The sequence below is a fragment of the Bactrocera neohumeralis genome, chromosome 5 (assembly GCF_024586455.1).
Source record: "Bactrocera neohumeralis isolate Rockhampton chromosome 5, APGP_CSIRO_Bneo_wtdbg2-racon-allhic-juicebox.fasta_v2, whole genome shotgun sequence".
Taxonomy (NCBI): Eukaryota; Metazoa; Arthropoda; class Insecta; order Diptera; family Tephritidae; genus Bactrocera; species Bactrocera neohumeralis.
In genome coordinates, this window is record NC_065922.1 from 52,350,361 (window position 1) to 52,364,387 (window position 14,027).

The following is a 14,027-nucleotide window of genomic DNA, read 5'->3' on the forward strand; positions in this document are numbered from 1 at the left end:
CAATTATATATGTATGTAATAATGTAAAGACATATGAACGCGTCTGCTAACGTCCAAGTTGAATGACATCGGTTGCCCACTCATAAACGGCAGACATAACTAGGCGTGTTGCAAGCAAAATAAATAAGACACCATTTGGGTGGCACACATACATGTATACACTTTCAAACAAATGTACAAATATAGAAATATACATACATACATATATATGTTTGTTTGTAAGCGTGTTATGGATTTGAAAAATGCCGCGACAAAAACGTGAGCAATTGAAACTGGTCTAAAATGTCGAAAACGGCATTGCCACAAGCAGAGTTGCGACGATTTTGCACGCCACGCTGCGAGTATAAGCAGTTATTCGAGTTTTTGTTTTTTATAAGTGGGTATATCTTTTAAAACATTTGATAGTCTCAAAATAATATACACAATGGAGCAGTGAACAAAATCAATGAAAATTTCAGAAAGCCAGGTAAATAGCCAAATACATGAATGGGTTTAAAGTTAGCTGTGCAGAGTTCTGTGGGGATCAGATGAATAGATAACCCGTAGCTTAGAAGGAAGGAGCAGTTATCTTCAAATTAATAGCTAGATATCAACAAGACCTTGAACCGGGAAACATCGTACTTTTAAAATATCCGGAGCCTTAATGACCAAAGGACCACTTAGCGAATCTAATTAGACTTTGTCCGATCGAGATTTATGCGGTAAAATCGAACATCTTAACGTCACCTGTATTAGCTCTTTGGTAGAAGATGGAATAGGACCATCTCAACACTTCCTCCTCGAATGTTCAGCTTTTGCCAGATCAAGACAAAACAACTCTGGATCTCATACTTTAAGCCATCGACGTGAAATGGCGGAAATAGAAATAGAACACTTAAGCAGTTTTGTAATAGGTTTAGGACATTTTGCCGATAGCTAATATCGAATTGCCGGCTTCACAAAGGACTGCATATAACAGTCTAAGTATAGTCTATCATCCATCTAACCTACAGGTTTTGTCCGGAAAGCAATAAGACTGAGTCGATTTAAAAAATTTATTAAACCAATCGTTACAATTCTTTAAAAACTTTTAAAATAGGCTCCTTCTGTGTCGATGCAGCGCTGCCAGCACGATTTCCAAGCATTGAAGGCGTCACGGAAGGCATTCTTCGGAATAGCCATGAGAGGTGCATGCTGCTTGGATCCCCTCTGTCGTCTCAAAATGTTCGGAAGATGTTCTCCTTGTCTCGCGATCATACTCAAAGATCCATTACTCGTCACCTGTGATTACGTTATTCAAAAATTGAGAGTCACTTTCACACATGTTCAAATTTTCTTGGCACACTTCCACTCGCCGCAATTTCTGGTCGTCAGTGAGCACTTTTGGGACCATCTTCGCGCACACTTTGCACATGTCCAAGTGCTCCTTTACAATGTCCTGAACCACAGATTTTGATAAATTTAACATCTCTGAATACTTAGTCGACGGTCTGAAGTTTTTTTGTCGAAGTCGCAGGTCTCCCAGCACTGTCTTCATCAGCGACCTCTTTCCGGCCCTCCAAAAAGACCTGGTGCCATCGAAACACACCACTTATTGCTAAAGCGACATCTAGGTAAGCGTGCTTGATCATATCAAACGTCTCTGTGCCGGAGTTACTGAGTTTCACACATAATTTAATTGCGTACTTGTGTTCTAACGAACTCTGAATTTTCGTCTTGCACCACTCACAGAAACACGTCGCGCGAAAATGTTTGTCCTGAATCTCCAAGTGCTCGGAGACAACTGACCAACCGGTTATAGATAGCTAGGAACGCCCTCTGCCGAATCCAGTTGGAGAAAATCAGTCCTATAACTTTCCGGACAAACCCTATAAGCTGAATCGTCTGATCGAATTTTTTCCTTTTGGAACAAATCGTTTTTCCATTAGATTGAAAATTGGGAGTTTCCAGATATTTCATGCATAAACACTCTGCAACCATTAATATGATCTTATCTGCCATTCTGCTCTGTTGTGTCTTTGGATGTTATTGCTCAACCTGTGACTTCGTTTTCTTCTTTATTGACGTAGACACTGCTTACATGCTTCTAGCCGAGTTTACAACAGCGCGACACTTGTTTTTCCTTTTCGCTGTTTGGCTCCAATTGGAGATTCCAAGTTTAGCCAGGTCCTTCTCCACCTGGTCTTTTCAACGTAGTGAAGGTCTTCCTCTTCTTTTGCTTTCCCCGGCGGGTATTGAGTCCAATACTCTTGAGTGTTTTGATCCATTCGGACAACAAAATCTAGCCAACGTAACCGCTGTCTCTTAATTCGCTGAACTATGTCAATGCCGTCGTATATCTCGTACAGCTATTCGTTCCATAAACTGCGGTATTCACCGTTGCCAATGCGCAAAGGGCCATAAATCTTTCTTTCGAAAACTCGTAACGCCGACTCATCAGCTTCTGTCATCGTCCATGCCTCTGCACCATATAGCAGGACGGGGATGATGAGAGACTTGTAGAATTTGGTCTTTGTTCGTGGAAAGAGGCCTGTGACTGTTTTTGTAATATTTCTATACCCTAACGCTTAATTTGAGGGCATTGAAAGGACTGTGATGGTAAACAGTGTTACCAGATACAATCCGATTAACTAATTGTGGGTTCATATACCTATTAGCCAGTTTTCATGCTTAATCATTTACTACACAGTCAACGAACTTCATATCGAGTTTATGCGAATGTTTTCAACTTAGAATGAAGAAAGTTCAATCTGTATTTTTGTACGTACATTTTTCTCGGTTATATGTTCAGTCTTGTCCGTATTCTTATACGAGTACCATCCTACACAAACCTTCAAATTCAAAACTAGTTGTCGAAAGTTTTGTGATGGCATGCAGTCAGAGACATCGTAAATCAGCTGCAAATTGTACGACATAAGTACCTCAGATTTTGAAACCAACTTTAAATGATAATGTTGATCCATTTGAAAAATCCTCATTAAATATTATACATGGTATAAGCCAATTCTTATTAAAGTGCTTATGATAATCTTGAGTTCTTGTAACAAAGCAGTGCTTTTGATAATCTTAACTAATTTATTGAAACGATTTTTGTTTTAAACGACATGTCCGAGTAAGTTTTGTAGCATTTTCCAACTTAAATACATGATTATCATCAAAATCTCTAAAAGTGATTCGAGGAAACCCGAGCATCAGATATTTCTTTAATAAACTTAAAGTTTTCACCACTTTTTAACATGCTGTACGACCCGAGCTAAGTTCGTCACTTCGACAACCAAACAAACAAACATTAATCATTTAGAATCGGATATGGGGATATTGAGCTTAAAGGTATTTTGTATAGGAATTAAGTTGGCCCCAAAAACTTTGTATGGCACAGAAACTATAAAGAAAATTTCGAAGAAAATCAAAAAAAAAAAAATACTTTACAGCAACAGCACCAGCTATTAGATTTAAAACTTTAGATTTAATTTATATACGCTATCTCGAACAATCAAAAATGTGATACAGACAGCAACACCCCTTAAGTGGAGCCATTACACAAAGTAAGGCAACTAGGACAGGATTCAATTTCATGTTGTCTTTCGTAAACAAACAGCATGTTTGTTAGCCATTATGCTCACAACACAGCACTCCACTTTCGTTTTCCTTTTTGGGTTTTCCAAACGCCTTTGCGGCCTGCTTTTCATTTTTATTGCGGCGAGTGTCGGCGCATTGGCAATATTGCAACATTTTAGTTATAAATGAGAGTATACGAGCATGTGACGCCGTTTGGGTGTCGAGGTTATTGCACGCTCGATAAAGCTTAACCATATTTTTGGTTTCATAGACAGCACACTGTCCCATTGCCTCCTTGGCTGGCTGACGGAAATGACGAAGATATGTGAGTGGCATTTCACCAAGTGAAATTTGTGTGTCTGCATTACGAATTTGAATTAATGGATAAATTTTCACTTTTTCACGCCCTCGAGACATAGTCAACCACTTGGGCTGGTATTTTTACTAGCCAAATGTATGTACTTGTATTTCAAATGTATGAAGTGTTCTACAGATCATGCTTTGCCCGAAAGACTATGAGTCAAAAATAGGTTTCGAGACAGCGATTTTTAAGGAGAAGTTTTTAGGGATCATAAAGACTTGTGCGTCAAGTTTTGAAATATCCCAATGAAATTTATGATGAAACGATCTATTGATCATTTATCGGCATCGGCCCCATCGGACGAAGTCATATCACGTATCTTCCATGCAACCATTATTAGATTTTTTGAACTTCGCGCGATTTTATAGAAAAAATCTGCCCGCTCTAATATATTTACAGATGTATATACATAGGGAGTCTTAATTTCGTGTCTTAAGTAAATACTTCGTATACTGTTAAAGTTTAGAGAGTTTTTAATAATTGTTTTGGGATATGATCAAATTTGATCCGGACTAGCAAATATTACATTTTCACGTATTTTGATACAATTCTTTATCATCTTCAAAATAGGCTCCTAAACCGATACAAGCATTCCTAAACCAATTTTCATAGACATGTTATAGTCCTTGGCTGTGTGGCCTTCAGCAAATTTTAGTTTTCGGTTTCGACTCATTTTTAGAACGCTATTCACTAGATTGTTCCACGTCTCGTCAGCAATAATGATGAATTTTATGAATCTGGGCTCTTCAGCTAAGTTGTCAAGCATTTCTTTTACGATCTTCACTCGGCGCTTGAGACCCTTCATACCCAAAACATTAACCAAAATGTATTGAGTCAGTCCATAAGAGATGTTAAGGTCTGCTGCCTCACCGATGACAAAATGACAACTGTGAATACAGTTTCTTTAACTTCTTCGCTGTTATCCTCATTATCAAAGGTGGATGGACGCATGATGCAAGTTACTGATGACTTCCCGACTTTCATGAGATTGCTTTGTGTAATAAAAAATACTAGCCAAAACAGTTCTGCGAAATTTCCAACGATACAGCAGGCGTCATTCTATTTGAAACACGCAATTTCAAGCAAACTCATTGTTCACACCAGATGTTGGGGAGACCAAAAGGATATTTTTCTATTCATTTTTCAAAAAATAATGAATCATCATCAGAAATTTACCTCTGAGCTCTAACAAGCAATATAAATATATATACATAAATACATGCATTGAGATTTTTTTTTTTTATTATTATTTTACATTGTACCTAGTATCTAAAACTAAAATACTAACAACAATTCTGGTCTAAATAATTAGAAGAGATACTTAAAAGTTAAATGTTAAGAAATACATTTGCTGCTACTGTTGTCTTACTAGGTCGGAAGGCTTCTTGCGTTTCAACCGGATTTCTCGCCCAGCAATTTCGATGAGTCTGGAGGCTTCCTCATTAACGTGCTGTCTAAGCCTCAGTTCGTGAGAGTTTGCTAATTTGGAGATTTCATTTACCATTGAATTCACGCCTAGAACACGGTGCAGGTCAGCAGATCTAATGTACCAAAGAGCATTAACTAAAGTCCTTAGTACCTTACTTTGAAAGCGCTGAATGCTGGCAATACAGCTTTGACTTGAGCAACCCCATAGTTGGGGTCCGTAGGCCCAAACTGGCTTTAGGATTTGATTATATAATAACAGTTTGTTTTGTATTGATAGCTTGGATTTCCTGCCAACTAGGTGGTAAAGTTTGCCAAATTTCATATCAAGCTCGCTCCTTTTTTTTGACATGCTCTTTCCATCGTAGCTTAGCATCTAAGGTGATACCTAGGTACTTAGCACTGTTATGGTGTGGTATAGGAATGCTATTTATATAAATTGGACAATATGCCGGCTTTTTCAAGGTAAAGTCGACATGAATTGATTTGGTGTCGTTTAATTTGATGCGCCACTTAGATGCCCACTTAGTAGTTGCGTTGACTGCTGTCTGCACGCGTCGACTAGATACTGAAGTTGACTCTCCAGCTGCTAACAAAGCTGTGTCATCCGCAAATGTGGCTGTCATGTAACTAGAATCAGATGGGAGGTCACTGGTAAAAAGCAAATAAAGCATTGGCCCCAACACGCTTCCCTGGGGAACACCGGCTTCTATCAGTTGCAAGTTTGAATATGCATCCTCTTGTTTAATGCGGAAGTATCTATCTTTTAAGTACGAAGCAATTATTTCATAAAATTGTTTGGGTAGCATGTATTTTAATTTGAACAGTAGACCCGTTTGCCAAACTTTGTGAAAAGCTTGAGACACGTCCAAAAAGGCCGCCGTACAAACGTTCTTTTTATAGATTGTATTTTCAACGAAATTAACGTTTCGGTGTACCTGGTCAATTGTTGAATGGTGGTCACGGAAGCCAAATTGATGTGTTGGTATTCGGTTTTTATGAGCGATTATTGGTTTGAGCCTCTTTATGAGTACATTCTCAAAGATTTTAGATAAGGCTGGCAGCAGCGAAATTGGTCTATATGATATAACAGCGTGTACTGGCTTACCCGGTTGGGGTATCATTATGACTTCAGATGCTTTCCAAAGCGATGGCACGTATCTTAGGCATAAAGCACTGTTTATGATGTTTACAAGTTTTTTTATACAGTTGCTTTTTTTTGAAGGAAACATTTTTGAACTCTTTAATTTGTGCTCTTAGTTTCGCTGTACATTTATTAAGCTCAGTTTTGAGAGCAGAGGACCTAGTTTGCTGCCATCTCCGTCGAAGCTTGCGCTTTTTATGGATACTTTCTAAGATTTGTTTTGGGTATTTGGTACCACTTAGATTCACGCGGGTATTTGGTGTACTCTTCCACGCAGCGTTTTGAATTATTTTTGTGAAATCTTCAACCTCACAGTCCAACTCAATACCAGTCGATATGTGCTCAAGCTTTGGGTCGACTTTATTCAATATATTTTTAAATTTATACCAATTGGTTTGTTTATTACATAACGTTGGCTTGGCGGCCGAAATAATTGGCTTTTCATACAGAGTTAGTAGCACTGGAGAATAGTCAGAGCTTAGGTCTGAGCAATCTTTTATACATAAATTGAGTTTTGGTATTTTATGGATTATAAAGAAGGTCTGGCAATTTCTGACTATCTGTAGGTCAATAAATGGGTCTTCCTGTAGAAACAAAATTGCATCCAACTGCTTGTATAGCTTTGAGAAGTTCTCGACCTTTGGTTGTAGTTCAACGAGATCCTTAATGAGTGTGTTTTGCGTTAAAGTCACCACCAATGATGTACCTTCCGTCATATTTTTTTAATAAATTCACATATGTTTCTATTTTTATATTATGCATTGAGAATGATGAAACGTTTTGACTCGAGCCTAACCGAACTTAGATTTCTTATTTATACTGGGCAGCAGTTTATTGGAGAGATGGAGATGAGGATCATAATAACTAATAATTGATTTGCATTTAGCACACAAACCTATAAAATCTCAATGGTGAAGTGCCAATTTATCAAACCACAGGATGAGGAAATCAAAAGCATTGTTGTCAAACACCAAAAACCAGTCAACAAGTCATAAATATTAAATCCAAACTCAATTTGTATCAGGAAAGCAACAGCGAAATTAAAGCGTGTCTAACCGACAACTAAAAAGTGGCCAAAACGAAAAGTAAGCCGCAAGCAGCTGTAAACCAGGTTTTTACACCGACAAACTTTCAGACAGGCATTTAATGCGGTGAACAAGCCGAATTTCGCCAAAGGAAAATTACTCAATTTTCTCAAATTTTTTTCAAGTGTTCGATCAGCGAATACTCTATGTATGAGTACTTTTAAGATATAATTGTGTGAGTGTGTCAGCGACGACTATAAGTAAGGACGTCGAGAAAATTACGTTACGCAGACGCTAAATCGACTCAGCTCGTCAAGCTGATCATTTATATAATATATATATATTTTATGGTGATTTCAGTCATATTCAGCGCTAAACTACATTATTTTAGTTATTATGGATAGTCAAAATGAATGGAAATCTCTTTATCGCGTCTTTTGGAGCTGGGAAAGATCTGGGCTGATTACATTAACTTTTGACATCACTCAAGTATTTTCAAAAACAGTTTTCATTTTAGGTAGATAACTCGCACATTGACGGATATATCCGGTACGAAGTTAAACAGAAGTTTGAAAATATTTACAGGGTTTGTCCGGAAAGTGATAGTACTGAGTGTATTTAAAAAAATCTATTGAACTAGCCTTGATTGCCGAGGTGCATGCTGCTTGGCCTCCCTCTGTCGTCTCAAAATACTTGCATTTCATCTGCCTTTTCAGGCAAGGGAACAAAAAAAGTCCGGGTGCCAAAAAAAGTCCGCTGCGGAAGCGTTGGAATGCCGGCCTTGGGTAGATAGCTGTTCACAAGAAAGGCGGAGTGAGCCGGAGCGTTGTCATGATGCAACTTCCAATCGGCTGCGATGTCTTGTCGGACCCGATTGACACTTCGTTTGAGTCTCTTGAGGACTTCCACGTAAAACTAGGCGTTGACGGTTTATCCAGGAGGAACAAATTCATGGTGCCTTTAATGCCGTATCGTTTTCACTTTGGATTTGCTCATTCATCAGTGACCTCTTCCCGGCCCTCCAAAAAGGCCTGGTGCCACCGAAACAAACCACTTCTTGCTAAAGCAACATCTGGAGATATCTGAAGTAAATCATGTATTATTTTGACTGTAACAGTCCTTTTCCTGGAAATGAGAAACTTGGAAAATGTTTTTTTTTTTTTTTACAATTCCCACGACAGCCGGTTCTACGCACCGGAATTGACTCGGATTTCATCCGACCAAGGGCTGTTTAAAAAAAAAAAACAAAAAAAATGTTTAATCGTTCTAGCTGCTTTCACTATCTATGGGTTACTGAGTTAGACTGATCTATGTAAAAAAGAAGTGAACCTTAAACCATAAGCAAAGTAAAAGAAACTTCCTTAATTGGAAATAACTCAGAGGGCCACAAAGCTTGAACGAAATCGGGGTTTAAATAAAATAAATATTTGAAAGTAAATAAAGCAAAGGTATATTCACCGGCAAATTTGCTATTTGCTAATCTCTCATACTTTTTAAAAATAACCATATCTATGTACCACCCTGTATCACTTATTAAGAGGTTATGGCATATGCAGAGTGCTATTTTACTACAAATTTTATTATTTTTTACACATTTTCCGAGATTTATCGCTTACAGGCCAGTGAAAAAATAAGTGAACCCGCAGAAACTATGCGCATGTGCGCTGCACACTTTCCATTTTAATTGAATTTGTTGAGTCGACATGAAGCGGCGACGCTAGACAGCCTGTTGCCCCAGTGCAGTTATGTTTTATTATTAATTTTGCTGATTTTTTCCAATTTTTTTAGCATTTTTTTGCTGACAGTTTGTGCCATGCGACGGCTCTAACGCGCCGCAGGTGTGCTTGTAAGATTCATAATGAAATTCGTTTACTACGAGCAGCTGATGCCATGAGCGGCAATGGAAAGTTGAAGGAAGTTATTCAATGCAAACGAACGCGTATTGAACTTTCGCACACAACGGTTACTACACTTTGGTGTTTACCTATTGACCCAACTGTACTCGGAAATTGAAAGCTTTTTTATGAGGATATTTCTTTTCGCATATCGATTTTGCGAACAGCGAATATTCAGTGAAATCTTTAATGAAAATAATAATAGTACACGTAATACGGTAAAATAGCTTCAATAGTGTCATTGTATTCTAAATTTTCACTTTAATTACATAGAAAAATCGTTTAGTGCACCCAGGTAGCTCGTTCCATCGGTTTTCATTTTCTTTACCTTGTTTCTGTCCAGATCGTCGTATAGACAATACATGGGTTTCCCAATGTTGATCACATTTTCGGATATTAGCCGTACACCATTCTTGGAAATCTCGTCAACTATTTCATTACCCTCGGTGTCTATCTGGCCTGGTACCCAGGTGAAGTTGCTTGCTTCTGGCAACACTTTCCACTACTCCCCTGCTTTCCAAGACTCTTCTGGCCGATATGCGATACGGATTAATGCCTTGATTGCTGCTTGGCCGTCTACGTCGATGTTGACTCGGGATTTATCTGTAGCTGCATTAGAGGCTAGCTCTGTGGCTTTCGCAATAGCAAAGACCTCAGTTTGAAATATACTGCAGTGGTCCGGCAACTTCAAAGACTGCCTTATGCCTAACTCAGGACAGTATATTCTCGCACCAACTCCATCGTCCATTTTAGAGCCTTCTATATAGATGTTTAGTGTGTTGCGCGTTGCTAACATACCTTTACGTCAGCTATCTGTTTCTATGTTTACTTTGAACCTTCTTTCCTAGTTTAAAAGTGGGGTCATATAGTCAATGTTTGCCCAACCGCCATTACCTACCGAGCTATGTATGCCCGAAAATTCTATACTTGTATGTAAATTCTTCTGCCGCCAGTAGTTGTCCCGCCGATGTTGGTGCGGAGTTTGCAGCGAAGAGGTCTATATGTGGCAGGTACCACTTCAAGAGTTCCCCCTTTGGAGTTCTGGAGTTGTTTTGCTCATTATGCACAGCGCAGCGAGCCTCTGAACCCTTTCCATTGGCTTCCGGTAGGTGAATTACCGTACGCCAATATAATCAATTAGTAAAAGTATTAAAAGCATTTTATGTCCGAAAAGTGGAGTGAAAGTCTATGCCAGGAGTTATTTCTGTCTCAAGGAAGAATTTTTTCAGGATCTAAGACATTTTTTCTTTGATTCCAGCACTAAACATGAACACATCTCCAAAGAAAATATATATTACTGGGATTGTCTAACAGATAATTGCTGCATTTGAGAGGAAAATATAAATTTCCTCAAATCCTACAGTTAAATATTAGTAGAACAAAAGCCAACATTTGAGCAAAATCAAAAATCTGTATGCATGCGAATGACAAACATTTTCGTATCAAATTGGGCGTGACTCCTGAGTTCCTGCAATAGAGGCTCTACTTTTTTTGCATAATGAAGATTAAATCGCTAGCACATCCACCCATTTTGGCTGGAATATGGACAATGTATTTTATTTCAGATTTGCTGAATCCAAACAACTTTCGGAGCCCTAAAATGATTTTCAATTCGGTCTCTCTTCTTCATAAAACTTGAGACAGATTCTTATCCAAAGCGTCGTTACTATCTTCGAAGAAATTGTTCAGATCGGACTACTATAGCATATATCTGCCATACAAAATGGCCGATCAAACTCAGGCTTGTATGAAAAACTTTTTTATTTGACGAATATTTGACTGGGAATATTGAAATTGCTTTAGTCTCCAAACATACTGGAAAAATATAGAATATATTTGTTACTCATAAAGACCGATCAAAATCGAAATAAAGATATTTTGTTACCTCTTTATGCTATAAAAAATATACCTGTGAAGGGTATTGTAAAAAAGTGATCTTTGTTATTTCTAGTAGAATTTCGCTTTCTTAGCTTTTATGAAGGACCTATTGAAAATTTTTCCTCCACTACAGACCGAGAAGGCACTATAGTGTTTCCTTGCGTAACCGATTTTTGGGAATCTTTTTTCTCTCACATGTTGGCAAATAGCAATTTAGAGAACGATAAATTCCAAACAGAGATAAAAAAAAGTACAAATGTCCCTTGAAGTTAATAGAGTTATGGACCATTCACTAGCAACTTTAATTTCTTTGCTTGACAATTCATACTGTAACAACGAAGCAAAGAAAGCAAAGGGTGTGCCAGAATGGACGCTTTGCTTTCAGTGTTTTTCTCCAATATAAATATCGGTTGTTGCTTGGCAAAACAGAAACAAACTAGATTTGCCCAACGTTTTGCTTCGTTGTATTGCGCTTCGCTTCGATGTGAACGTACTCATTCAAAAAGCAAACATCGGACTACCCTGTCAAAGCAAATGTCAGAAGCAAAGCGAAGCAAAAGTTCTATGTGAATCAACCATTTGACAGATGACGGAAATAAGCCTAGCCTAAATGCATTTGAAATGAGCTTTAAATCTTCGAATGGATAATACCATACTTTTGATCAGTCTTGTAGAAAATATTCGTTCAATTGTGGACTTAACAATTATAAAGCCACAATAATATGGCCGTGTCAGTTCGTGAAGAAGGATTTTATCCAAAGTTGAAGCGACTTCATTAGAACTTTCACATATTCCATACTTAGACAACTAAAACCATGTCTACAAAAGTTATATTATGCTTTAAGTTACCATATTTGTATTCTACACATTTACGAGTATATTTACATACTTATATACATATATTTACAAGAATAAAAATAATTTATTGATTGAGCCACTCTGACACAACGCCACTCCAATGATATTTAGGCTGTAAACAATTAGGCGATCATAAAAATCAATTAAACGCTTACAAATACAAAGATATGCGAGCTTTTATGTACACACATACATATATGTATATATTTATATAATGAATGACCCACAAACCCAATTCTGCATGGAACTCTTAAGCTACAAACCAAAAAACTATGATTGCTTCAAAACAAAATTCAATCGATTTGTATTTCTTTAGGGGACAAGTAGGAAATGACGAAAGCTTGTGTGGCTACCACTTCAAATGTATGTGTATACGTATGTAAGTAGATTTTGGTAAAGATCAGCACCATTTGGATTTTTGAATTTTGTTGTTTATTTTCTCAATGCCGGCGGTGTTTGCCAATTCTATTTGCTTAACAACACCCTCGGTTGATGCTGATGGTGGCAAATGGTGGCATGTGTTTAACAGGAGATAGAAAAATACTTGAGATAAGCAATTTTTTTTATTTTTTTTTTCTTTTTCGCAATATCAGTATCTAAGTACGTGTTCACGCTTTTTCTTAATTTTGATCGTGTACTTTAAAAATACTTGCACAATGAGATAAGCAATTTTTTTTTTAAAAAAACCATGAAGTAGAGTTCTTTTTCGACATTTACTTTTTGAAGATAATTTCATTTAAAACGTATCTCGGAAAGTACGTGTTCACGCTTTTTCTCCAAAGCTGGAATTTTGATCGTGTACTTTTTAAATAGCAGCTAAACATGATCTGGCCAACTTACGGGTCCATTTCAATCTGAACAATTTCTTTGTAGAGTCAACATTTAAATGAAATTATCTTCAATTGCAGCAATGCCTTGCATAATATGCGTTTTTTTAAAAAAGTTATCATACCAATAATAATCTATACCGAATTTCATGAAGATACCATGTCAAAAAAATGTCTCCATACAAACTATATGCTGTCTGACCGAAATCGACTGTTCCGTGCAGCTTCTTAATGAGAAAAGGACGTGTGCAAAATTTCAAGATATCTCAAAAATTGAGAAACTATGGCTAAATCGACTTAGCTCGTCGCGCTGATAATTTATATCCGTATACATACTATATATACTGTGGAGGGAACGATGTTTTTTGAATGTTACAAAAAGCGTGGCAAACTTGATATTTCCCTGTTAGGGTACAATGACAATTATGTTACACAAAAATCTTCATTGAGTTGCTGTGGTAAAGAGTTCTTAAAAACGAAGAGTTACTTTAGAAATGTTCGCTTATGAGATTCCTTTTACGAGTTAGTCTTGCCGAGCTTTGCATTCAAATAAATAATTTTGTCGAATTAGTCAGAATAATGGAATTCCCCAATATATAATTTTTTTATACTCTCGCAACAAAGTTGCTAAGGAGAGTATTATAGTTTTGTTCACATAACGGTTGTTTGTAAGTCCTAAAACTAAAAGAGTCAGATATATGGTTATATATACCAAAGTGATCAGGGTGACGAGTAGAGTTGAAATCCGGATGTTTGTCTGTCCGTCCGTCCGTGCAAGCTGTAACTTGAGTAAAAATTGAGATATCATGATGAAACTTGGTACACGTATTTCTTGGCTCCATAAGAAGGTTAAGTTCGAAGATGGGCCAAATCGGCCCACTGCCACGCCCACAAAATGGCGAAAACCGAAAACCTATAAAGTGTCATAACTAAGCCATAAATAAAGATATTAAAGTGAAATTTGGCACAAAGGATCGCATTAGAGAGGGACATATTTGGACGTAATTTTTTTGGAAAAGTAGGCGTGGCCCCGCCCCCTACTAAGTTTTTTGTACATATCTCGGAAACTACTATAGC